Here is a 26321-nt window from a genome sequence, read left to right as displayed (position 1 = left end):
TTGATGTCTACTTGATAGAGTTGTTAGAAGAATTAAATACGTTACTATACTAAAATATAAATGGCAAATCTGTGTTCAGATCAGATTCTAGACAAGTGGATAGACACAGTCATTAGATAAATATTCTGGTTATCTACTGTTTTGTAATAAACCATCTCAAACTCCGCAGCTGAAAGGAAATCCAAATGTTTCATTATGATTCTCCCTCATGAGCCTGGGGGTTGATTGGGCTCAGCTAGGCAGTTTTTGCTCAGGGTGTCTTATTTGGTTATAGTCAGACAATGGCTGGGGACTGGAGTCATCTTACGTATCTGGTAGTTAATGCTGGCCTTTGGCTGAGACTTCAGCTGGGATACTGTTCAAAACACCTAGACATGGACTCTCCATATAGCCCGGAATTCCTCACAGCATGGGGCTGGGTTCCAAAAGAAAGAATCCCAAGAGGAAAAGAGACAGATCACCTTATAGCATTTGGCCTTGGATATAAGGTGATATCATTTCTGCCATATTCTATTTGTTAAAAGCAAGTCATTAAGGCCAGCCCTTATACATGGGAAGAATTAGATTCCACTTCTTGATGGGAAGAATAGCAAAGAATTTATAGATATATTTAAAACTACCACAGTAAGTGACTTTCTTTTTTTTTCCCCAGGAATGCATATTTATTTATTTATTTTTATTATGTTATGTTAATCACCATACATTATATCATTAATTTTTGATGTAGCGTCCCATGATTCATTGTTTGCATATAACACCCAGTGAATGGGGCACTGGGAGTAAGTGACTTTCTCTTAACCACAGCCTGGCATGTTTTTGTTGTTGTTGTTGTTGTTTTGTGGTTTAGGTTTTATTTTATCATCATAAACTGAACTCTGCAATCCAGCTAGACCTGGGGATAAGGAACCATGGAGCCCGCAGAGATTCTGGCGTATTTCGAGCAGGTAGGGGTGGAGGGGTGCTCTCCCCAGCTACAGAAGGAATGGTCTGGTAGTTAAGATAAAACACAGGTCAGATTTATTAGATCTGTCCACAGTCAGCAATGGTGATCTTCTTGCTGGTCTTGCTGTTCCTGGACAGCAATACTCTCCAGCAATACTGGACCCAAAGCACTCCATGGCCTCCATGATGTTCATGCCTTCTTTGACCTTGCCGAAAACCACATGCTTGCCATCCAACCACTCGGTCTTGGCAGTGCAGATGAAGAACTGGGAACCATTCATGTTGGGTCCAGCGTTGACATGGACAGGATGGCAGGACCCGTGTGCTTCAGGATGAAATTCTCATCATCAAACTTCTCCCCATAGATGGGCTTGCCTCCAGTGCCTGAAGTCCCGCACATAAATCCTGGAATAACCCTGTGAAAGCAGGAACCTTTATAACCAAATCCTTTCTCTCCAGTGCTCAGGGCATGGAAGTTCTCTGCTGTCTTTGGAACTTTGCCTGCAAACAGCTCGAAGGAGACGCGGCCCAAGGGCTTGCAGTCCACGGCAATGTTGAAGAACACAAGAACACGGTGGGGTTGACCATGGCTGGGCTGCGAGGGCGGCTCCGGGGCGGTGGCATCTGCAAGGCGCACAGCCCTGCATGTTTAATGTAAATTCATGCCTCAGCAGGATTATCAACTCTTACAAAGACCTTGGAAAATACTTATGAATATCTGAATCTGTGAATATTAAAACTATATATTCAAAGTGTTTACTATATTTAAAAATACAATATTAAGGAGTTGTTGAAGCTCCTTTCTGTTCCCTCCCCTCAGAGGTGGCAGTCTGACCATGAGATGTGGAGGTGGAAGCATGCCCAAGGGCCAAAGAGATGGCAGAGAAGCTGAAAAAGAAACATGAAGCTGAGATCTTGAGGACGTGGCTGGTATGGTTGGAAGACTGGTTAAATACAGGTGAAACTCAGCATGTTAGTAAATATTTTGAGGCTAGAGAAGGGATTTACAAATATAGAAAGCAAGAGTGTTTGAAAATTTTTAGGTCAGTGTGTTAGGTACTGGCTGGGAACTGAGAGTATTGGTGTGCTAGTGGAAACTCATTTTTTAACACACACACATATACATACACATACACATACATAGGTAGTTGTAAAAGCATAGATATATGTGGATGTAAATACATATACAGATACTTTTCCTACCTCTTTCTGCTGAGTGGATCTAGCAACAATACCATCCCAATAACAATAAGCACATTAAACACCAAGATCATCAATTCTAAACATCATCTTTTCCTAAAAGAACCTAGACCTTCTTAGAGAAACAGCTAAATTTCAGTGCTGGGGAAAGAAAGTATAAAGTGAGCCTGGGAGAGCTTGTTATGCCAGAAAAAAAGTCCCTAAAAGAAAAATGCAAGCATGTCAAGTGACACAGATATCAGTTTAAAGTGGCTGTCACAAACCAAATCTGAGACAATTTGAGCACCAAAATAATGATAGTAATGTAAATATGAAATCCATTGAAAAAACAAGAATCTATACATCCGTACTGATATAAATGAATGAGAGAGAAGGGATATAATGGTTAATATTATGTGTCAACTTGACTGGGCCACACGGTGCCTCGATATTTGGCCAACCATTATTCTGGGCATGTCTGTGAGGGCATTTCTGGATGAAATTAATGTTTGAATTGGTAGACTGAGGACTGCAGATTGCTCTACCTAAAGTGTATGGGCTTTATCCAATCCACTGGAGTCCTGACTAGAAAAAGAAAAAGGACTTGGACTGGAACTTACACCATTAGTAATCAGATTCAGGCCAGAATTATACTATGAGTTCTCCTGAGTCTCCAAGCTTACCGAATGCAGATTGCGGGACTTCTCAGCCTCAGTAACAACATAAACCGATTCCTTATGATCTCTTTATATCTCTCTGTGTGTGTGTGTGTGTGTGTGTGTGTGTGTGTGTGTGTGTGTGTGTGTATCTTGCATCCTATTGGGTTCTGTTTCTCTGGAGAACCCAGATTAAAACAGAATTTTAAGGATGATTTTTCTGGGTTGATTCGAGGCTTTCCAGAATCGCATCTCTAACCTGATTAAATTTAGAGACACTAATGATTCTATTTCCAGAAGTAAAGATGGCACTGATAGTCCATGATACTATTGGTCTCCTAATCAACCATTTATAAGAAGCAAGAAGCTGAGAAACTGTGCATATTATACTTTTGAACATTTCTGGAAAACCGAGAAATATATTGAGATTTCTGTTGCTCCCAAGTAGCTGGACAAAATAGTGAAAGAAAAGGATGAACTCAGGGATTCAAATTCTCAGCTCAGGCATAAAAAGCTGAAAGTTTCTTTGGGTGGTCTGAAAAGAGATCCCTATCTCCAATATTGCAGGACTGAGATTGCTGAAAATAAAACACATAATCGCATCCTGCATCTGGCTGAATTACACTATAATTTGAACACCCACTCTCACAGGGTGTTTACTGTTAAAGTGGGTACACTGATGGGGAAAGAATGGGATCCTGTAAGTTGGAATAAAGATGTGTGGGAAGATTGATGAAGCTAGGGACATTTAGCCCCTAAATTCTGATGAGTTTTCTTTGGCAGTGGAAGAAGCCTCTCCACCCCCTCACAATCAGGAGAAATGGCCTCCCCACCCCTGTAGTAGTGGCTTCCCCACTACTAGTGGTAGGAGCAGCTTCTCCACCCACTCCACCCTCACCCTGCTCTGAGTGGATTAACCCTGCATTGTGTGAGGAAATTGTAATGGCCTCCTCTGATGTAGCTGCCATGCAAGACAATGCTGATTCTCCTCATGATCCACTCCCACAAACCCTCTTTGTTTTTTGACCTATAACTAGACTCATTTGTGTGTGTGTGTGTGTGTGTGTGTGTGCTGTATGACCTTTAATTAAGTATAAAGACTTCCAATCATCTTCCAATCACATCACGTCAGGGACCATTTTACCCACTGCTCTGTTTGGCTGCCAGTCTCTTGTCTCTCTCTTCAGCAATGGTAAGGCAGATACCCTTTCCACAAGCAAAAGAAATCCATCATTTGTTGCCATTGCCAATAACAAAAATGTTGGAGAGTCAGGTGGCAAAGCTGTTGCCACTGGCATCTTTCACATGAACTACATCAAAAGAACCAGGGTGTCTCTCTCTGTTGGTGATCACACTGATTCTTCCCAGGTTAGCACCTCCAGTTACCATACACAGATTACCAGTATCAAACTTGATTAAATCAGTAATCTTTCCAGTGTCCAAATCAATTTGAATGGTGTCATTCACCTTGATGAGGGGATCAGGACAGCAGATGGTGTGAGCATCATGAGTCACCAGATGAGGGATTCCTTTTGTCCCCACAAAGATCTTTCTCACTTTGCACAACTTATACTTGTCCTCCTCAGGTGTAATCCAATGAACAGCAAAATGACCCTTGGTGTCATAGATCAGATGGAAATTCTCCCCAGTCTTGTCAATGCTGATGACATCCATAAAACCAACAGGGTAAGTTATTTCAGTTCAGACCTTGCTATCAAACTTAATAAAATGCTGCACAGATCTTCTTTACTTTATCTCCTGTTAGGGCATACTTAAATCTGTTCCTTAGGAAAATGATGAGAGGGAGACATTCTCTCAGCTTATGGGGACCAATAGATAGATGAGGAGCAAACACACCAGTCAGTTTATCCAGCATCCAATGCTTCGGAGCTGCTACGTGCTTCAGATGCTTCTTGGGACCACAAGCCATGGCTGCACTAGGCACGAAAAGAGGCTATAACTAGACTCATTGCAGCAGGCCCCTAAAGGTGAGGTATGAAGTATAACTCATGAGGAAGTATACTATATTCCAAAAGAACTACTTACGTTTCCTAATTTATGGAGACAGAAATTTGTGGAGCATGTGTGTGAAACAATATTGAGGGTGTGGAATAATGTTGGAAGGAACATAAATTTGGATCAGGGTAAATTTATTGATAAAATCTCACTAAGCAGAGATTCTGCATTTAATGTTGCAGATTGGGGATTTAGGAAAGACTCTCACAGTTTGGTTGGCTGAAACATGGACTAAAATGCGGCCTATAGCAAACAAATTAGAAATGCCAGACCTGCCTTAGTTTAATGGAAAAGGATTCAAAGCCTTAGCAAAATTGGAATGTTGGAGTAAATTTGTCATTTAAGACCTACTCACTCACACTGGGACGGTTTTAAAGGTTTGCCTTTCACCATTACTGTGAGAAATAAATTGTTAAGGAGAATCCTGGCATCCTTGAAGAACTCGATGATAGTTCCTCTCTATAGGTTAGACCTTACAATGGGAACTAGTCACTGAATTGGGAAATCAAAATGCAATGGGAGTAGTTGAGTTTCAGGCAGGTAGGGGCCAAGTAACAGCACTCAGTCACCAAAGACAAGGTTGGCATGGTTATGATAATGGGTGACAGAAACAAAGCAGCAATTAGAATAGTCTGATTTACATAAACCTATGGCATTGAGTATTTGATTGTGGTGTTCCTAAAAGTGGAATAGATATTAAAAAAAAAAAAACTAAATTCTACTTGATCTGTATAAGCAGAAAAATTCCAGGTCAAGTGAACCAAAGTTTAACCTGAACATAAAAACAGAGTCACAGCCCCTCAATCAATTCCCAGACTTGAGCCAGTTTACTGACCCAGAGGCTGAATGAAGGGGAGGCCGGACAAAAATTTACACTTGTAATATTTCTTCCATCCCTCTTCAAAGGGACCTACAGCTTTTTATCAGGGTAGCTCATTGGGGAAAAGTAAATAATCAAGTCTTTCTGGACTATTGGACACTGGCTCTGAACTGACATGAATTCCAGGAGACGTAAATGTTATTGTAGACCACCAGTCAGCGCAGGGGTTTACGGAGATCAAATGATCAATGGAGTATTAGCTCAAGTCCATCTCATAGTATGCTCTGTGGGTCCTCAAACCCATCCTGTGGTTAATTCCCCAGTTCCAGAATACGTAATTGGAACAGACACACTCAGCCACTAGCAGGATTCCCACATTATTTCCCTGACCTGTGGAGTTAGGGCTATTATTGTGGGAAAGGCCAAGGGAAGTCTCTAGAACAAAGTGGCCATGGTGGCAGGGATGGAGGTTATGCATGGGCCACTTACCAAGGTCAACCTGGCCACAGCTGCAGCTGAGTGTCCAATCTGCCAGCATCAACAACTAACACTGAGTTCCTGATACGGTGCGTGGCAGCTTGATTACACTGGGCCACTTTTATCATGAAAGGGGAGCATTTTATTCTTACTTGAATTGACACTCTATATGGATTTGCCTTCCCTGCATGCAATTATTCTGCCAAAACTACCATCCATGGATTTACCGGATGCCTTATCTACCATCATGGTATTCCACATAGCATGCTTCTGATTAAAGAACTCACTTTAAAGCAAAAGAAGTGTAGCAATGGCCCATGTTCATGGAATTCACTGGTCTTACCATCTTTCTCACTATCCTGAAGCAGCTATTTTGATATAATGGTGAAATGGCTTTTTGAAGACTCAGTTACAACACCAGTTAGGTGGAAATACCCTGCAGGGCTGGAGTAAGGTTCTCCAGAAGGTTATATATGCTCTGAGTCAGCATCTAGTATATGGCTCCAGGAGTCAAGGGGTGGAAGCGGGAGTGGCACTTCTCTCTATTACTCCAAGTGCCCCACCCACTAGCAAAATTTTTACTTCCTCTTCCCATGATATTATGCTCTGCTGGCCTAGAGCTCTTAGTTCCAAAGGGACAGGTGCTTCTATCAGGGGACACAGCAATGATTCCATTCAACTGGAAGTTAAGACTGTCATCTAGCCCCTTTGGGCTTTCTCATTGTGAATCAACAGGCAAAGAATAGGCAGTTACTGTGCTGTTTGGGGTGACTGATCCTGATTACCAAAGAAAAATTGGACTGTTAGTCCACAACGGATATAAGGAAGAGTATGTCTGGAATATGCAAGACTGCTTGGGGCATTTCTTAGTATGACCATTACTTATGAGTAAGGTCAATGGAAAACTATAACAACCCAATCCAGGCAGGACTGACTAATGACCCATACTCTTCAGGAATGAAGGTTTGAATTACTCCACCAGGTAGCAAACCATAACCAGTTGAAGTGTTTGCTGATGGCAAAGGCAGTGGACTGGGTAGTGGAAAAAGTTAATTATAAATATCAACCATTACCATGTGAGCAGTTATAGATATGAGGAATGTAACTGTCATGAGTTTTTCCTCCTTATTTTATTATATATTTGTATATAAAATCTTTCTTTTCTTCCTTCTCTTATGCCCTTATAAGATTTATTTTTATATCATAGCAATTAAGTATTATTAACTTTGTATAGTAATACTTTGTTAAGTATTGTTTTTTTTTAAAGATTTTATTTATTTATTTGTGAGGGAGAAAGAGAGAGCATGAGCACAAGCAGGGGGAGCAGCAGGCAGAGGGATAAGCAGGTTCTCTGCTGAGCAAGGAGCCCAATGTGGGACTCCATCCTAGGACCCCAGGATCATGACCTGAGCTGAAGGCAGACGCTCAACCAACTGAGCCACGTAGGAGTCCCCTTCGTTAATTATTGTATTTAAATTACTCATTATCAAGGAGAAGATTAAACATCACTCAAAGACTCTACCTCCTCTTCTGAGAAAGGGGTTAGTGTGGTTTTGGTTGTGTGCAGGACAGGTGTACTATGTTAGGTGGGATTTTGACCTTGTTATTGCCTTTATTTGGAGATTCAGTAGAGTTTAAGGAGATTTGCCTGGGTTCCAAGTTGACAAGGGTTGGACCTAATGATGGTTAACTTTATGTGTCAACTTGGCCACAGTGTGCCCAGATATTTGGTTAAACATTACTCTGGGTGTGTCTGTGAGGGTGTTTCTGGATGAGATGAACATTTGAATCAGCAGAATGGATAAAACAGACTGCCCTTCCTAATGTGGATTGGCTTTATCTGATTTGTTGGAGGCCTGATAGAACAAAAAAAGGCAGAGAAGGAAGGATTCACTTTCTCTGCCTCTTTGAGCTGGGACATTGGCCTTCTCCTGCTTTTGGATTCAGACTTAGACTAGAACTTATACTATTGGATCTTCTGGTTATCCAGGCTTTGAACTCAGGCTGGACCTTATCCCATTAGCTTTCCCAGTTCTCAGGTCTTTAGACTCCAACAGGAACAATATATACCATTGGTTCTTCTGGGTATCCAGATTGCTGACTGCAGATCAGCAGACTTCTCAGCCTTCATAACCACGAGTCAATTCCTTGTAATAAGCCTTTTTACGTGTATTTACTCTTGTCTTAATCTGTTATTTGTTATAACAGAATACCATAGACTGGGCTGCTTAAATAACAAATGTTCTGGAGGCTAGGAGTCTGAGATAAGGATGCCTGTATGGCTGGGTTCATGGTTAGGGTTCTTTTCCTGGTAAAGTCCTCACATGCCCTTCCTTGGTGTGTGCACAGAGAGACAGAGATCCCATGTCTCCTCCTCTTTTTATAAGGGCACTAATACCATCATGAGGGCCCTACCCTTATGACCTAATATAACTGTAATTACCTCCTTAAGGCCCCACTTCCAAATACTATAACAATGGGGATTAGGGTTCCAAGATATGAATTTTGGAGGGATACAAATATTCAGTCTATAGCAGCTCTGTTTCTCTGAAGAAGCCAGACTAACACAAAGGAATACCTTACCCTATGATGCCAAATAATAAATATAGATTTGCAACATAGTGGTGGTTTATTCAGAAGAGATTCTTGAGTTAATACTAAGGTTTCTAGATGGAGCTTTGCTTTAGAAAAAGATATTAACATAAACTTAGAATGCCTCTTCAAACCCCAAATACTTGGAGGAATTATCAAGGGGGGAAATGGTGACTTTACAGTGGAGCAAAGTGGCAGACAATAACCTGCTTGATGAGGGATGGGTAGGTACTGTGCATACCCCTAATGTCATACACACAAAAGAGCATAGCCTTACTTCTGTAGTATTTCTGCCAAGAAAGATGGACCTGATACTGATCCCAAGGAAACATCAGATGGCCCCAGGTTGAGCAACACCTTTCAAAATGAAAGTCCTTACTATTTTAAAAGTCAAGATCAGGGGCACCTGGGTGGCTCAGTTGGTTAAGAGTCTGCCTTCAGCTCAGATCGTGATCCTGGGGTCCTGGGATTGAGCCCTGTGTCGGGCTCCCTGCTCAGCAGAGAGTCTGTTTCTCCCTTTCTCTCTCCCTTAGCCCCTCCCTCCTGCTAGTGCTCACTATCTCTCTCTGTTCTCTCTCTCAAATAAATAAAATCTTAAAAAAAAAGTCAAGATCATGAAAACCAGGGAAACATTAAGGAACTGTTCTGGGTTAAAGAGCCTAAAGAGATATGACAACTAAATGCAGCTTATTAACTGAATTGGATGCTAGACCAGAAAGGAACAAGAGATACAATTGGTACAGCTGGTGAAATCCAAATACAGCCTGTGGGTTGGATAACAGTGTTGTATGACTATTGATTCTTTAGACGTTGGTATTTAGTAATGTAGGAGAGTATTCTTTTTTTTTTAATTTTTTTTATTTATTTATTTGAGAGAGAGAGAATGAGAGATAGAGAGCACGAGAGGGAAGAGGGTCAGAGGGAGAAGCAGACTCCCCGCCAAGCAGGGAGCCCGATGCGGGACTCGATCCCGGGACTCCAGGATCATGACCTGAGCCGAAGACAGTCGCTTAACCAACTGAGCCACCCAGGCGCCCTGTAGGAGAGTATTCTTGTTTTTCGAAAAATACACACTGGAGGATTAAAAAGAGAGAGAGAGAGAGAACAAATGTGGTAGAATGTTAACATTTGGAGAACTTGTGTGAGAGAATATGGAAGGGTTTTTTTGTGTTTTATTGTAATTTTTCTCCCAGTTTGAAATTATTTCAAAATAAATAATATAAAAAGGGGTTCTTAGAAATGTATATCTTCTACCAAAGTTTCCTGATCCACTACAAAATTAATCTACATATTCATTTATCTTTGTTCCTTTCTCCTTATTCCACCACTAAATCATCCATGCTTTCCCCCACAATTTCCATTTATCTCTTTCAAGAAAATCCTGAGATTCATTAAACCAGACACAGAAAAAAAGATGCACCCTGATTCTTGGCAAATTGTCTTTATGAATATCCTCCCTTTGTCCCCTTCTTAACTTTGGGAGTAGTGCCTGAAACTGAGCAGAGACTGTATACATCTGTATCCAATTTCTCATTTTCAACAACTACATAGGCCAGATTCAGTATACACATTTAATTCAGGGAACTCCCAAATATTGGGGGTTGAAGTATAACCAAGTATATCTATAATCACACTGAGCAACAAAATTATTCCAGTATAAGAACATGCCACTGACTCAAGGAACCTAGTAGCTTCAAAAAGCAAGAAGTTAAAATATGGAAAAATATCACATTCTTCTCAGATGCCCCTAGGTCTAAAACTGGTGATGTCCGGTGGCATTTGCCATGACCACAAAAAATGTTCCTTCTTTCCAGAAATGCACATTCTTTTGATCCTTATGAAACTGCAACTCTCCAATCCAAATCAGAACCCAGACCGTGGGCTTAGGAGACTGTTTTGATAACAACCAAAAAATTCAGAATGTTTTACAGACACCATACTGGGAAGGATCCAATAAAGGAAATAACTTTACTCAACAGAAGATCCCCCAGGAGGACCCATATTATGATTTAGTCAATACCAATCAAGAAGGTGGGTGGTAACAAGTGAGGTTCTTTACCCAGGAACCAATTGTGCACAGAGGTAAAGAAAACAGTTAAAACAGATTAAAGCTAGACAAATTCACAATTATATTTTGTCACTGGATCATATTCTACCAAAGGCTGCACCAAATATTTTTAATTCCTAGTACTAAAAAAAAGTAAGAAAGTAAAAGAAGAAAGAGACATTGGCATAGAATATAAAGAATTCTTTCTCTAAGCAAATGGTGCACATTTTCTTCATATTTCCTCTAACAATTTTACAATTGGGAAAACACCCCAGCAGGCTACAAATATTTATGTATAGTCTAACCTCTTCAAGTGTTTTCCTATTACCAGGCCTGATGCTTCATAACACATGATGAGTTGGTGGTGATTGTTTGATGGGTCTTTTCCAAAATTAAATACCAAAACTCCCTGGTGGTTTAGAGTCAAATGTACATGTGTTTCGTTCATCCGTATCGCATATTGTTACAAGAAAGAATAAATTTTTTTCTAAGAAATCAAAAAAGAAGAGTGTTATATCTACATTTTAGCTTATTAGTTGGTAAAGATGGGAACATACAGCATTTGGCTTTTCAGGTCTTCTAGATAGTTATGTTTCATTCATTAAGAAACTGGATTTGCTATCTGTATAGGCCATAGGAAGAAGACTATAAGAATTTCAATCTCAGAAGCAGCATCTCCTATAAACCAGTTACAATATCAGGTGGAAAAACACTTACATGCCAAACTTGTTTCACCCTGAAACATTCATAAAAATGGCAGCATCCCATTTTTTGTGCATAGTGCAATTCCGAGTCATTATAGCCAACAGGGTTGGATAAGCCTAATAAAAGGGTGTGAGGGGAGAAAATAGGAAATAAAAGAAAATTGAATATGTATTTAAGTCATTACTGATAAATCCAATGACTAATGAGGTTTCTAGTTTTTATTGGCCTTATGTCAGCATATGTTGCTCATGCTTATCATTCTCAGTGACAGTGGGAGTATCTTTCACTCCTGCTGAAAGAAATCTGGATCACAAGGAAGAGTACTATAATAGTAATCATGATGCTGGCACAGTTGTTGTGATAGACAGATTATACCATCTGGCAAAAAATATAATACCAGGCAGTAAAACAGGAACACATTACTAGCTCCCTGCAGCTTTCCAGAAAGACTAGGCACTTGTGGAAAAGTTATGTTTACTTGGACAAGCTCATTTTTCTATGACCAGGAGAAAGATCATAGAAGTTTAGTTTGAGAATCTTGGTCAGCTAGCCTAACCTATTTTTACTCCCCTAATACCACACCAGCCACTCAAGATGAGGCACCTTAATAATAATCATAAACCTCACACATACACATTCTTCAGGGGAACCTGGAATCCACATGTAAAAAGGAATCTATATTGAGAACATACTATAAGAATAAACAATGGACTGCCCACAATCTCTATGAAGCTGTCCTCAAGGAGGACCAGAATTTATATTGCCTCTTAAAGGATATGCAGAATTTAGATAGAAGGATAGGAGGGGTAAGGGGGAAAGCAAGGGAAATATTCTAGATGGGGGGAACCATCTCTAAATTGTGAGAAAGTAAAATTTTGGGCAACAGTGAGTAGGGCTATTTGATCAGATCAGGGATTCTTGTAGATAAGTAGTAAAAAGAAAGCAAGAAAAGCATTGTGAAGGACATTGAATACAAGTTGAAGAGTTTGAACTTTATCCTTTGCGTTAAGTGTCACCAAAGGAGACATTTCATCAGCAATTGAGGAAAACCACATGTTGTGATGAATTTACCAAGGCTGTATGAGTGATAACTTTGGGCCACCTTTTTATGTGATATAAATAGCATGAGCTCTCCTAATAGTGACAGAATCCTGTTCTATTTTTCACAACTGGATGTTGATAGAGCTGCCAGTTGTGGCGAGGTCTTTTGGGCATGCCTTTTGAGCCTTCAAGTTAGTAATCTCTGAGCAGACATTCCAGACACTTAGAATAAAACCAAAGCAGTCATAAATAGCATCAATCCAATTTGCACAGCACCTTTCCTCCAAAATGGTTTCAATACTAAATAGAGCCTGGCTCTTCACAACAAGGCTATGCCAAAACTCATTAAACTGCTTGCTTAAAAGGGATAAAATCCTTGAACACATGCGTCCGTAAACACCACCATTCTCATTATAGCTTACACAGGTTAGTGTCATAGATCAGAAAACAGGCAGCATCAGAATATTTCCAACTCCTAAGTAGAAGCATAAAGGGTGCCTGTGGCAAGTGCCACTGCTCTCAAGGTCTGTAGCACTGACCTAGCTAGGGAATGCATCCTGATAACCCTTGGCTAGCATCTCTGAACCAAAGAAATGAACCCCTATATTTGACCTCTGGCTTTCCACATTGCCCTGACAGACTTATTTTCAGCAAATCATCTTTTTTTTTAAATCACTATTGTATATTACTCTTCCATACTTCTACAATGCCTGAAAAACCAAGTTCAGACACATTAATCAGATGTTTGAGGTCTGAAGGTCTTTCCTGAGTACTCATTGCCAATATTTTGTTTCATTCCACTTCCCCGCTCTTCTATACACAGTTGTCTTCTCTCTATCCCTAAATATGTTATACTTATTTTCACCCACATATGTTCACTAATGGTAGATCTCTTGCCTAAAACATCCCTCTGTGTAACTTATTCAATCTCCATGAAACCATCCATAGCTATATAAAGTCTTTACTGCTTTCTGAGGAGGGGAAAAAGATGGCGGAGGAGCAGGGGACCCTATTCCAACCAGTCCCCAGAATTGAGCTGCATATCTACCAGACCACCCTGAACACCCAGGGAATCAGCTTGAGATGTAAGAAGATAGATCTGGATCTCCACTAACAGAATATTGCAGGCGGTTGGTTTCGAGGTACGAAGGGGGGAGCTGTGATTCCGTGGGCAGATATTGGAGGATAAATGGCAGCAAGAGGGAGCCTGGCCATGGGGATCTTACACCGCTGTGAGCTTATAGCCTCCCGCACTGGGGACAGGGCACAGACTCGCACACTGGTAGCGGCGGGGAAAGGACTTTAAGGCAGCCCCCAGATGGAAACCCAGGGCGGTGGGGCCACTCACACAAACTGGGGGCAGCTGGCGGTTTCAGAAGCACAAAGGGCAGAGACATGACCCGACCTGGAGGCGAGGACTGGGAACGCTGCGGAGGGGCGCACTACCCAGGACGCTGCAGTTTATAGCAGCATGGACAGAAATGGAGATAGTGTGGCCTGGAGAGCTCATGGAAGAACAGACTGCGATCTCTCTGCTCTGAGGCAGAGGGTTGGAAATGGTCTTTTCTGCTCTGACTCTCGGAAGAGACGTGGAAAGCCACTAGGGAAAGCTGCCAGAGAACAAAAGCGCCAGAAAACCAGTTTCCACCGAGTCCATCCCCACCACAGGGGGCACAGAGTTGCCTGAGTAACAGCACGGCAGGCCCCTCCCCCAGAAGGCAGGCTGGGAAAACAAGAGGCCAGCAGCCCTAAGGTCCCTAGAAAACAGGTGCATCTTGCTTGGGTTGTGGTCAATAATTTGGATTCTATACATTCCCTCAACCACCCCTCAACAAAATGAGTAGGAGGAGGAACCCCCAAAATAGGAAAGACTCAGAGCCTATGACTAATGCCACAGATTTACAAATGGATTCAGATATTATCAAGAAGTCGGAGATGGAATCCAGGTAAACAATTGTGAAGACAATAGCTAGAATGGAGAAATCAATTAATGACAACACAGAGTTTCTAAGGGCAGAAATGAAAGCTGAATTGGCAGAACTTAAAAATGCTATCAATGAGATCCAATCTAATCTAGACAATCTAACAGGTAGGGTAAACCAGGCAGAAGAACGAATTAGTGACCTAGAAGACCAATTAATAGATAAAAAGGGAAAAGAGGAGGCCAGGGAAAAACAACTGAGAATCCATGAAAATAGAATCAGAGAATTAAGTGACACCATGAAACGTTCCAATGTCAGAATTATTGGAATCCCTGAGGGGGTGGAGAGAGAGAGAGAGAGAGGACTAGAAGATATTGAGCAAATCGTAGCTGAGGACTTCCCTAATCTGGGGAATGAAATAAACATTCGTGTCCTAGAGGCAGAGAGGACCCCTCCCAAGATCAAGGAAAACAGGCCAATGCCCCAACATGTAATAGTAAAACTTGCAAATCTTAGAACAAAGGAAACCATCTTAAGGGCAGTTAGGGGGAAGAGATTCCTTATGTACAGAGAGAGGAACATCAGAATAACATCAGACCTATCCACAGAGACCTGGCAAGCCAGAAAGGCCTGGCAAGACATATTCAGGGTACTAAACAAGAAGAACATACAGCCAAGAATACTTTATTGAGCAAGGCTGTCACTTAGAATGGATGGAGAGATGCAGAGCTTCCAAGACTGAAAGAAACTGAAAGAATATGTGACCACTAAGCCAGCTCTGCAAGAAATATTAAGGGGGATTCTATAAAAGGAAAAAGACCCCAAGAGTGATATAGAAAAGAAATTTACAGGGACAATCTATAAAAAAAAGGTCTTCACAGGCAACATGCTGACAATAAAATCATATCTTTCAATAATCACTCTCAATGTGAACGGCCTAAGTGGTCCCATAAAATGGCATAGGGTTGCAGATTGGATAAAAAGACAGGACCCATCCATATGCTGTCTACAAGAGACTCATTTTGAACCTAAAGATACATCCAGACTGAAAGTGAAGGGATGGAGATTCATCTTTCATGCCAACGAACCTCAAAAGAAAGCTGGGGTAGCAATTCTTATACCAGACAAATTAGATTTTAAACTAAAGACTGTAGTTAGAGACACAGAGGGACTCTATATCATTCTTAAAGGGTCTATCCAACAAGAAGATCTAACAATTGTAAATATCTATGCCCCCAACATGGGAGCAGCATCTACATAAGCCAACTGTTAACCAAAATAAACAGTCATATTGATAACAATACGTTAATTGTAGGAGACCTCAATATTCCACTCTCAGGATTAGACAGATCATCTAAGCAGAAAATCAATAAAGAAACAAGAGCTTTGAATGACATACTGGGCCAGATGGACCTCATAGATATATACAGAACATTCCACCCTAAAACAACAGAATACTCATTCTTCTCAAGTGCACATAGAACTTTCTCCAGAATAGACCACATACTGGGTCACAAATCAGGTCTCAACTGATACCAAAAGATTGAGATTATTCCCTGCATATTCTCAGGCCATAATGCTTTAAAACTGGAACTCAATCACAAGAAAAAATTTGGTAGAAATTCAAACACTTGGAACCTAAAGACCATCTACTCAAGAATGTTTGGGTCAACCAGGAAATCAAAGAAGAACTTAAACAATTCATGGAAACCAATGAGAACGAAAACACATTGGTCCAAAACCTATGGGATACTGCAAAGGCAGTCCTAAGGGGGAAATACATAGCCATCCAAACCTCACTCAAAAAAATAGAAAAATCCTGAATTCACCAACTAACTCTACACCTTAAAGAACTGGAGAAAAAGCAACAAACAATGCCTAAGCCACACATTAGAAGAGAAATAATTAAGATTGGAGCAGAGGTCAATGAATTAGAAACCAGAAACACAGTTGATCAGATCAACGAAACCAGAAGCTAGTTTTTTGAAAGGATTAATAAGATCGATAAACCACTGGCCAGACTTATCCAAAAGAAAGGAGAAAGGACCCAAATTAATAAAATTATGAACGAAAGGGGAGAGATCACGACTAACACCAAGGAAATAGAAACAATTATGAGAAATTATTATCAACAACTATATGCCAATAAGCTGAGCAACCTGGATGAAATGGATGTCTTCTTGGAAACCTATAAACTCCTAAGACTGAAACAGGAAGAAATTGACAAGCTGAATAGAGGCCAATAACCAGTAATGAGACTGAAGCAGTGATCAAAAACCTCCCAAAAAACAAGAGTCCAGGGCCTGATGGATTCCCTGGGGAATTCTACCAAACATTTAAAGAAGAAATAATACCTATTCTCCTGAAGCTGTTTCAAAAAATAGAAACAGAAGGAAAACTTCCAAACTCATTTTATGAGGCCAGCATTACCTTAATCCCCAAACCAGGCAAAGACCCCATCAAAAAGGAGAATATCAGACTGATATCCCTGATGAATATGGATTCCAAAATCCTCAACAAAATCCTAGCTAATAAGATCCAACAGTACATTAAAAGGATCATCCACCATGACCAAGTGGGATTTATCCCCAGGATGCAAGGGTGGTTCAACATTCACAAATCAATCAATGTGATAGAACACATTAATAAGAGGAGAGAGAAGAACCATATGGTCCTCTCAATTGATGCAGAAAAAGCATTTGACAAAATATAGCATCCTTTCCTGATTAAAACTCTTCAGAGTATAGGGATAGAGGGAACATTCCTCAAGTTCATAAAACCCATCTATGAAAAACCCACATAAAATCCATCTATGAAAAACCCACATAAAATCCATCTATGAAAAACCCACAGTGAATATCATCCTCAATGGGGAAAAGCTGAGAGCCTTTCCCTTAAGATCAGGAACATGTCAAGGATGCCCACTCTTGCCACTATTATTGAACATAGTGCTAGAAATCCTAGCAACAGCAATCAGACAATAAAAAGAAATAAAAGGTATTCAAATTGGCAAAGAAAAAGTCAAACTCTCTCTTTTTACAGACATGATACTTTATGTGGAAAACCCAAAAGACTCCACCCCCAAATTACTAGAATTCATACAGCAATTCAGTAATGTGGCAGGATACAAAATCAATGCACAGAAATCAGTTGTTTTCTTATACACTAACAATGCAATTGTAGAAAGAGAAATTAGAGAAACGATTCCATTTACAATAGCACCAAAAACCGTAAGATACCTCGGAATAAACCTAACCAAAGAGGTAAAGGATCTATACTCTAGGAACTACAGAACACTCATGAAAGAAATTGAAGAAGACACAAAAAGATGGAAAAACATTCCATGCTCATGGATCAGAAGAATAAACATTGTTAAAATGTCTATGCTACCCAGAGCAATCTATACATTCAATGACATCCCAATGAAAATTCCAATGACGTTTTTCAAAGTGCTGGAACAAATAATCCTAAAATTTGTATGGAATTAGAAAAGACCCCGAATCACCAAGGAAATGTTGAAAAAGAAAAACAAAGCTGGGGGCATCACGTTGCCTGATTTCAAGCTATATTACAAAACTGTGATCACCAAGATAGCATGGTACTGCACAAAAACAGACATATAGACCAATAGAACAGAATAGAGACCACAGATATGGACCCTCAACTCTATGGTCAAATAATCTTCAACAAAGCAGGAAAAAATATGCAATGGAAAAAAGACAGTCTCTTCAATAAATGGTGCTGGGAAAATTGGACAGCTATATACAGAAGAATGAAACTCTACCATTCTCTAGCACCATACACAAAGATAAACTCAAAATGGATGAAAGACCTCAATGTGAGATGGGAATCCATCAAAATCCTAGAGGAGAACATAGGCAGTAACCTCTCCAACATTGGCCAAAGCAACTTCTTTCAAGACACAGCTCCAAAGGCTAGTGAAACAAAAGCAAATTGAACTTTTGGGACTTCATGAAGTTTAAAAGCTTCTGCACAGCAAAGGGAACAGTCAACAAAAGAAAGAGGCAACCCACAGAATGGGAGAAGATATTTGCAAATGACACTACAGACAAAGTGCTGATTTCCAAGATCTGTAAAGAACTTCTCAAACTCAACACCCAAAAAAGAAATAATCAAGTCAATAAATGGGCAGAAGACATGAACAGACACTTCTCAAAAGAAGACATACAAATGGTTAATGGACACGTTAAAAAATGTTCATCATCATTAGCCATCAGGGAAATTCAAATCAAAACCACATTGATATACCACCTTACACCAGTTAGAATGGCAAAACTTGACAAGGCAAGAAACAACAAATATTGGAGAGGTTATGGAGAAAGGGGAACCCTCTTACACTGTTGGTGGGAATGCAAGTTGGTATAGCCACTTTGGAAAACAGTGTGGAGGTGCCTCAACAAATTAAAAACAGAGCTACCCTATGACCCAGTAATTGCACTACTGGGGATTTACCCCAAAGACACAGATGTAGTAAAAAGAAGGGCCATATGCACCCCAATGTTCATAATAGCTGCAATAGCCAAACTGTGGGAAGAGCTGAGATGCCCTTCAACAGATGAATGGATAAAGAAGATGTGGTCCATATTTACAATGGAATATTACTCAGCCAACAGAAAGGATGAATACCCAACTTTTACATCAACATGGATGGGACTGGAGGAGACTATGCTAAGTGAAATAAGTCAAGCAGAGAAAGTAAATTATATGGTTTCACTTATTTGTGGAACATAAGGAATAGCATGGAGGACTTTAGAAGAAGGAAGGGAAAAATGAAGGGGGGGAAATGGGAGGTAGTGATGAACCATGAGAGATTATGGACTCTGAGAAACTAATTGAGAGTTTTAGAGGGGAGGGGGTTGGGGGCATGTGTTAGCCCGGTGATGGGTATTAAGGAGGGCATGTACTGCATAGAGCACTGGGTGTTATACGAAAACAATGAATCATGGATCACTACATCAAAAACTAATGATGTATTGTATGGTGATTAACATAACACAATAAAATAAAATTAAAAAAATAAATAAAGTCCTTACTGCCTTCTGATATCTAGCAGCATTTATAACTCAAAAATGTTATGCTGGGACTTAATTATGTACTGCCACATTATTATTTAATTCCTTTAAAAATTAGATTACAAACTTCCAGAAGCAGAGTTATTTTTGGTAAATTCTTTTATATTCCCCCAAATGACTATCAAAATACAAAATATAATTAGGTGCTAGCTAGAGACCATTTAATTGAATTATCATAAACATCCTTTGGTCATTGGTCTATGAGATCAATAGTCAAAAGTCAGTACGTTATAAAAGAAATAGTACAGGTCTGGCACCATAAACACCAGAGCTCAAATCTCAGTTTACAGCTTACTAACTGGGGGACACTGAAGTTGTTCTCTCTTTGCTTTAGTTTCCTTAGATGTAAAATAGGGATACTTCACAGGATTATTATGAGAATTGAATAAATGAACCTCATATTCCATCGCACATAGTAAGTACTCAATAAACTTCTTTATTGAGTTCTTTAGTGAGTACTCATGCAACAACTAATTACTATAATAATTGTAAATAAGAGGCAGAGGTGTCATTTTGGTAAACTAGTTAGTCCCTCTGGCAGTAACCTGTAGGGTAAAAATTTGATTAAAGGGCCATTATCATCCTCAACTTTTCACATCCAGAAGAATCAATATTTTAAACAGATCAATGCACCAAATGTCAATTTATAATACGAATAAGAACAATTTCTTAGACCAGAACATCCTAATAAGGTAGTCAGCATATCCGTTTCTTATGGAAACACTGTATGAAAAGGCAAATTATAATCAATTTGCAGAACATGAGTTCAGGATAAGGAAAATAAATCAATATATCACTAAATAAATAAGTTTTTATTTAGTGATTATAATGGCTTGTGACAATAGGCTATGATATAGTTCCACTAGGGAAGTAACACTGCCAAGGAAAAGGGAAATTTGAGGGCACTGGTCATGGTAACCTATGTTCTATACAGTATTGAAGGCATACAGCCAAATTATTATCTTTGGACTCTAATTTCCAGGTTCCAGTGCTGCTACCTCTAGGAAAGGGTTTAGGCTGGTTAGTGTCCATTTGCATCAACCATCAACCACTCTGCTCCTCCACCAGGTCCATTCTTTACCTTTCTCTTGTTGCTTTGTGCCCTAAGATGCTGATCTGTCTAGAGTGCATTCTCTAAGTTCTCTTGCTTTATGGGTTTTGCATCCCCCCAAAAAGATATACTGAAGTCCTAACCTCTGGTATCTGTGAATGTGACCTTATTTGGAAATATGATTTTTGCACACATATTTAAGTTAAGATGAGATCATTAGGGTGTCCCCGAATCCAATATGACTGGTGTCCTTATCAGAAATGACATATGAAGAGACAGACACATAAGCAACAGAGTGAATACAATATAAAGATTAGGATTATGCTGCCACAAGCCAAGAAACAACCAGAAGCTAGGGGAGAGGCCTGGAACATATCCTTCCTTAGAACCTTCACAGACCTGAATGACACCTTGATTTCAGACTTCTGATCTTCAGAGCTGTGAGACAATAAATTTCTGTTGTTCCCCCAGTTTATGGTACCTTGTTATGACAACCCTAGGAAACTAATACACTGCCACAATAAATCACCTGGAGCAGTGGGTCAGAAATTTTACCTAATGAGAAAGCAGCCCATGACAACAGTGAGCTTTGAAGCTATCCCCAAAAGAACTAGCTTTATTTAAAACAGAGTATGAGGAAATTCAAGCCTAAGGGAACTCTTGAAAACAATGGGAATTTTGATGGTAAGCAGTTAAGAGGAGCATGATAGTTCTATAAAAGCAAGAAACTAAACCTTAAGCTAGTTAGTTTACCAGAGAAAAGTAGGAAAAGAGATAGCTAAGCACCTTCCTGGGTCAGAAAAAAACCTCACACTGGTCTCAAAAATAGCCTTCCCCAAATATAATTGAATAAATTGAGCAATTTATGCCCTGGAACATTCTTGAAAAAAAAAAAAAGAACAATCTGCCTGAGATGAGTGGAGCCAAATAGCTGAGTGTGGTATCATTTGAGACAGACAGCTTAACAATAAAGCAGGGAAGGAGATAGTCAAAGAGAACCCTCCAAAGCCAATGTCATCCCAGGGTGACTGTGTATATGCTCAAGGCAGTACCCTCTGCAGAGTGTCATCAGAATTTTCACATTGCAGGGTAAATAGACTTCACTGAAATAGCTTGGCCAAGTCCCTAAACAAGTAAATGAAAAACAACAACATAAAGAAGCCCTGTAGAAGATGGAGGGAAATAATGTCTGAATACAATATACTACCTAAAATGTCCACTTTGAATAAAAATTGAGACATTATAAAGCAACAGGAAAGTATGATTCCTACACAGGAAAAGAGCAGGAGGGCCAAGATGTTAAACATAACAAAGACTTCATGACAACCACTATAACTATTTTCAAAGAACTAAAGGAAACCATCCTCAGAGAAGTAAAGGAAGTTCTAGTGACAATGTCTTATTAAATAAAGAATATCAATAAAAGGTGGAACTTCTACAAAAGAACCAAACAGGAAGACTAAAGCCAAAAGTACAAGAAGCATTATGAGAAATTCCTGAGAGAGCCCAAAAAGTAGATTTGAATTGGGAGATGAAAGAATTGGTGAATTTGAAGAAATATTAATAGATATTATGCAATCTGAAGAACAGAGAGAAGAATGAAGGAAAAAGAATAGAGCTTTTGATAAATATGGGACACCATTAAGCACATCAACATATGCATAATGAGGGTACCAGAAAGAGAGGAGTGAGAGAATGGAGCAGAATAGTCCAGGAAATTTTAATTGAAAACTTCCCAAATTTATTGAAAAATATTAATTTACGCATCCAAGAAATTCAACAAACTCTAAGTAGGACAAAATGAAAAAGACCCACATGTAAACACAATATAATCAAACTGTGTAAAGAAAAAGAGAAAATCTTGAAACAGCACAAGAAAAGAATAGTAATCTGTACAAGGGAGCCTCGGTATGAATGACAGATGGCTTATCATAAATAGTGGAGGCCAGAAGGCAGGGGGAAGATATATTAAATGAGCAGAAAGGGAAAAATAGTCAACCAAGAATTTTATATCCAGCAAAATGATCTTTCAAAAGTGAAAGCAAAATAATGATATTCCCACATAAACAAAAACTGAGGGGATTCAATGTTAGCAGTTCTATCTTACAAAAAAATACTAAAGGAATTTCTTCCAACTGAAAGAAAGTACTCCAGTGGTAACTTGATTTCATATGAAAAAATAAAGAGTGCTGGTAAAGGTAATAATGTAGCTATAAAGGTAATAAAAACTAATATAAAAACTGATTTAGAGGGGAGGAGCAAGATGACGGAGGAGTAGGAGACCTAAATTTCGTCTGGTCCCAGGAATTCAGCTAGATAGGGATCAAACCATTCTGAACACCTATGAACTCAACAGGAGATCGAAGAAAAGAATAGCAACAATGAAACTAGGAGCTGGTTCTTTGAAAGAATTAACAAGATTGATAAACCCCTGGCCAGACTTATCAAAAAGAAAAGAGAAATGACCTAAATAAATAAAATCATGAATGAAAGAGGAGAGATCACAACCAACACCAAAGAAATACAAACAATTACAAGAACATATTATGAGCAACTCTATGCCAGCAAATTAGATAACCTGGAAGAAATGGGTGCATTCCTAGAGATGTATCAACTACCAAAACTGAACCAGGAAGAAATAGAAAACCTGAACAGACCAATAACCACTAAGGAAATTGAAGCAGTCATCAAAAATCTCCCAACAAACAAAAGCCCAGGGCCATATGGCTTCCCAGGGGAATTCTATCAGACATTTAAAGAAGAATTTATACCTATTCTCCTGAAACTGTTCCAAAAAATAGAAATGGAAGGAAAACTTTCAAACTCATTTTATGAGGCCACCATTACCTTGATCCCAAAACCAGACAAAGGCTCCAACAAAAAGGAGAATTACAGACTGGAGACCGGCCACCAGTCTGTTTTTTAACAGATCAAAATATAAGGTATTACAGACCAATATCCTTGATGAACATGGATGCAAAAATTCTCACCAAAATACTAGCCAATAGGATCCAACAGTACATTAAAAGGATTATTCACCATGACCAAGTGGGATTTATCCCTGGGCTGCAAGTTTGGTTCAACATCTGCAAATCAATCAACGTGATACAATACATTAATAAAAGAAAGAACAAGAAACATGTGATCCTCTCAATAGATGCAGAAAAAGCATTTGACAAAGTACAGCATCCTTTTTTGATCAAAACTCTTTGAGTATAGGGATACAGGGTACATACCTCAATATCATAAAAGCCATCTATGAAAAACCGACAGCGAATATCATAAGGTCAGGAGCACGGCAAGGATGTCCACTATCACCACTGCTATTCAACATAGTATTAGAAGTCCTAGCCACAGCAATCAGACAACAAAAAGAAATCAAAGGCACCCAAATCGGCAAAGAAGAAAAACTCTCACTCTTTGCAGATGATATGATACTGTATGTGGAAAACCCAAAAGACTCCACCTCAAAACTACTAGAACTCATACAGGATTCAGTAAAGTAGCAGGATATAAAATAAATGCACAGAAATCAGTGGCATTCCTACACACTAACAACAAGACAAAAGAGAGACAAATCAAGGAGTCGATCCCATTTACAATTGCACCCAAAACCATAAGATACCTAGGAATAAATTTAACCAAAGAGGCAAAGGATCTGTACTCAGAAAACTATAAAATACTCATGAAAGAAATTGAGGAAGACACAAAGAAATGGAAACACGTTCCATGCTCATGGGTTGGAAGAACAAACATTGTGAAGATGTCAATGCTCCCCTGGGTGTTATGAACAAACAATTAATCATGGAACACTACACCAAAACAAATTATGTAATATATGGTGATTAACATAACAATAAAAAAATTAAAAAAAAGATGTCAATGCTCCCTAGAGCAATCTACACATTCAATGCAATCCCCATCAAAATACCATCCACTTTTTTCAAAAAAAATGGAACAAATAATCCTAAAATTTGTATGGAACCAGAAGAGACCCCGAATAGCCAGAGGAATGTTGAAAAAGAAAAGCAAAGCTGGTGGCATCACAATTCCGGACTTCCAGCTCTATTACAAGCTGTCATCATCAAGACAGTATGGTACTGGCACAAAAACAGGCACATTGATCAATGGAACAGAATAGAGAGCCCAGAAATGGACCCTCAACTCTATGGTCAACTCATCTTTGACAAAGCAGGAAAGAATGTCCAATGGAAAAAAGACAGTCTCTTCAACAAATGGTGTTGGGAAAATTGGACAGCCACATGCAGAAGAATGAAACTGGACCACTTGCTTACACCACACACAAAAATAGACTCCAAATGTTTGAAAGACCTAAACGTGAGACAGGAGTCCATCAAAATCCTAAAGGAGAACACAGGTAGCAACCTCTTCAATCTCAGCCGCAGCAACTTCCTCCTAGAAACATCGCCAAAGGCAAGGGAAGCAAGGGCAAAAATGCACTATTGGGATTTCATCAAGATAAAAAGCTTTTGCACAGCAAAAGAAACAGTCCACAAAACCAAAAGACAACTGACAGAATGGGAGAAAATATTTGCAAATGACATATCAGATAAAGGGCTAGTATCCAAAATCTATAAAGACCTTATCAAACTCAACACCCAAAGAACAAATGATCCAATCAAGAAATGAGCAGAAGACATGAACAGACCTTTTTCCAAAGAAGTCATCCAAATGGCCAACAGAGACATGAAAAAGTGCTCAACATCGCTCGGCATCAGGGAAATCGAAATCAACACCTCGATGAGATACCACCTCACACCCATCAGAATGTCTAAAATTAACAAGTCAGGAAACAATAGATGTTGGTTGGGATGTGGAGAGAGGGGAACCCTCCTACGCTGTTGGTGGGAATGCAAGCTGGTGCAGCCTCTCTGCTAAACAGTAGGGAGGTTCCTCAAAAAGTTGAAAATAGAGCTGCCCTATGACCCAGCAATTGCACTACTGGGTATTTACCCCAAAGATACAAATGTAGGGAATCGAAGGGGTACGTGCAACCCGATGTTTATAGCAGCAATGTCTACAATAGCCAAACTGTGGAAAGAGCCAAGCTGTCCATCGACAGATGAATGGATAAAGAAGAAGTGGCATATATATACAAGGGACTATTATGCAGCTATCAAAAGGAATGAAATCTCGCCATGTGCAATAACATGGATGGAACTGGAGGGTGTTATGCTGAGCGAAATAAGTTAATCAGAGAAAGACATGTATCATATAACCTCACTGATATGAGGAATTCTTTTTTTTTTGAGATTTTATTTATTTAGTTGATAGAGAGAGACACAGCGAGAGAGGGAACACAAGCAGGGGGAGTGGGAGAGGGAGAAGCAGGCTTCCCGCCGAGCAGGGAGCCCGATGTGGGGCTTGATCCCAGGACCCTGGGATCGTGACCTGAGCCGAAGGCAGATGCTTAATGACTGAGCCACCCAGGCGCCCCAGATATGAGGAATTCTTAATCTCAGGAAACAAACTGAGGGTTGCTGGAGTGGTGGGGGTGGGAGGGATGGGTGGCTGGGTGATAGACATTGGGGAGGGTATCTGCTATGGTGAGTCTGTGAATTGTGTACGACTGTTGAATCATAGACCTGTACCTCTGAAATAAATAATACATTATATTAAAAAAAAAAAAAAGAAGAAGAAGATAGCAGGAAGGAAAAATGAATGGGACTTTGGAGGGGAAGACGAACCATGAGAGACTATGGACTCTGAGAAACAAACTGAAGGTTCTAGAGGGGAGGGGTGTGGGGGATGGGTTAGCC

General features: G+C 39.7%; 2 pseudogenes; both read right to left on the bottom strand.

The window, feature by feature from the left end:
- Nucleotides 1-1020: 1020 nt before the first annotated feature.
- On the bottom strand, nt 1021-1530 carry LOC113929400 (annotated as a pseudogene).
- Nucleotides 1531-3917: 2387 nt separating this feature from the next.
- Nucleotides 3918-4707, bottom strand: LOC113929330 (annotated as a pseudogene).
- Between the last annotated feature and the right edge of the window lie 21614 nt (nt 4708-26321).

This window comes from Zalophus californianus, chromosome 5 (assembly GCF_009762305.2).
Source record: "Zalophus californianus isolate mZalCal1 chromosome 5, mZalCal1.pri.v2, whole genome shotgun sequence".
Lineage (NCBI taxonomy): Eukaryota > Metazoa > Chordata > Mammalia > Carnivora > Otariidae > Zalophus > Zalophus californianus.
This window is presented reverse-complemented; position numbering and strand designations above follow the sequence as displayed.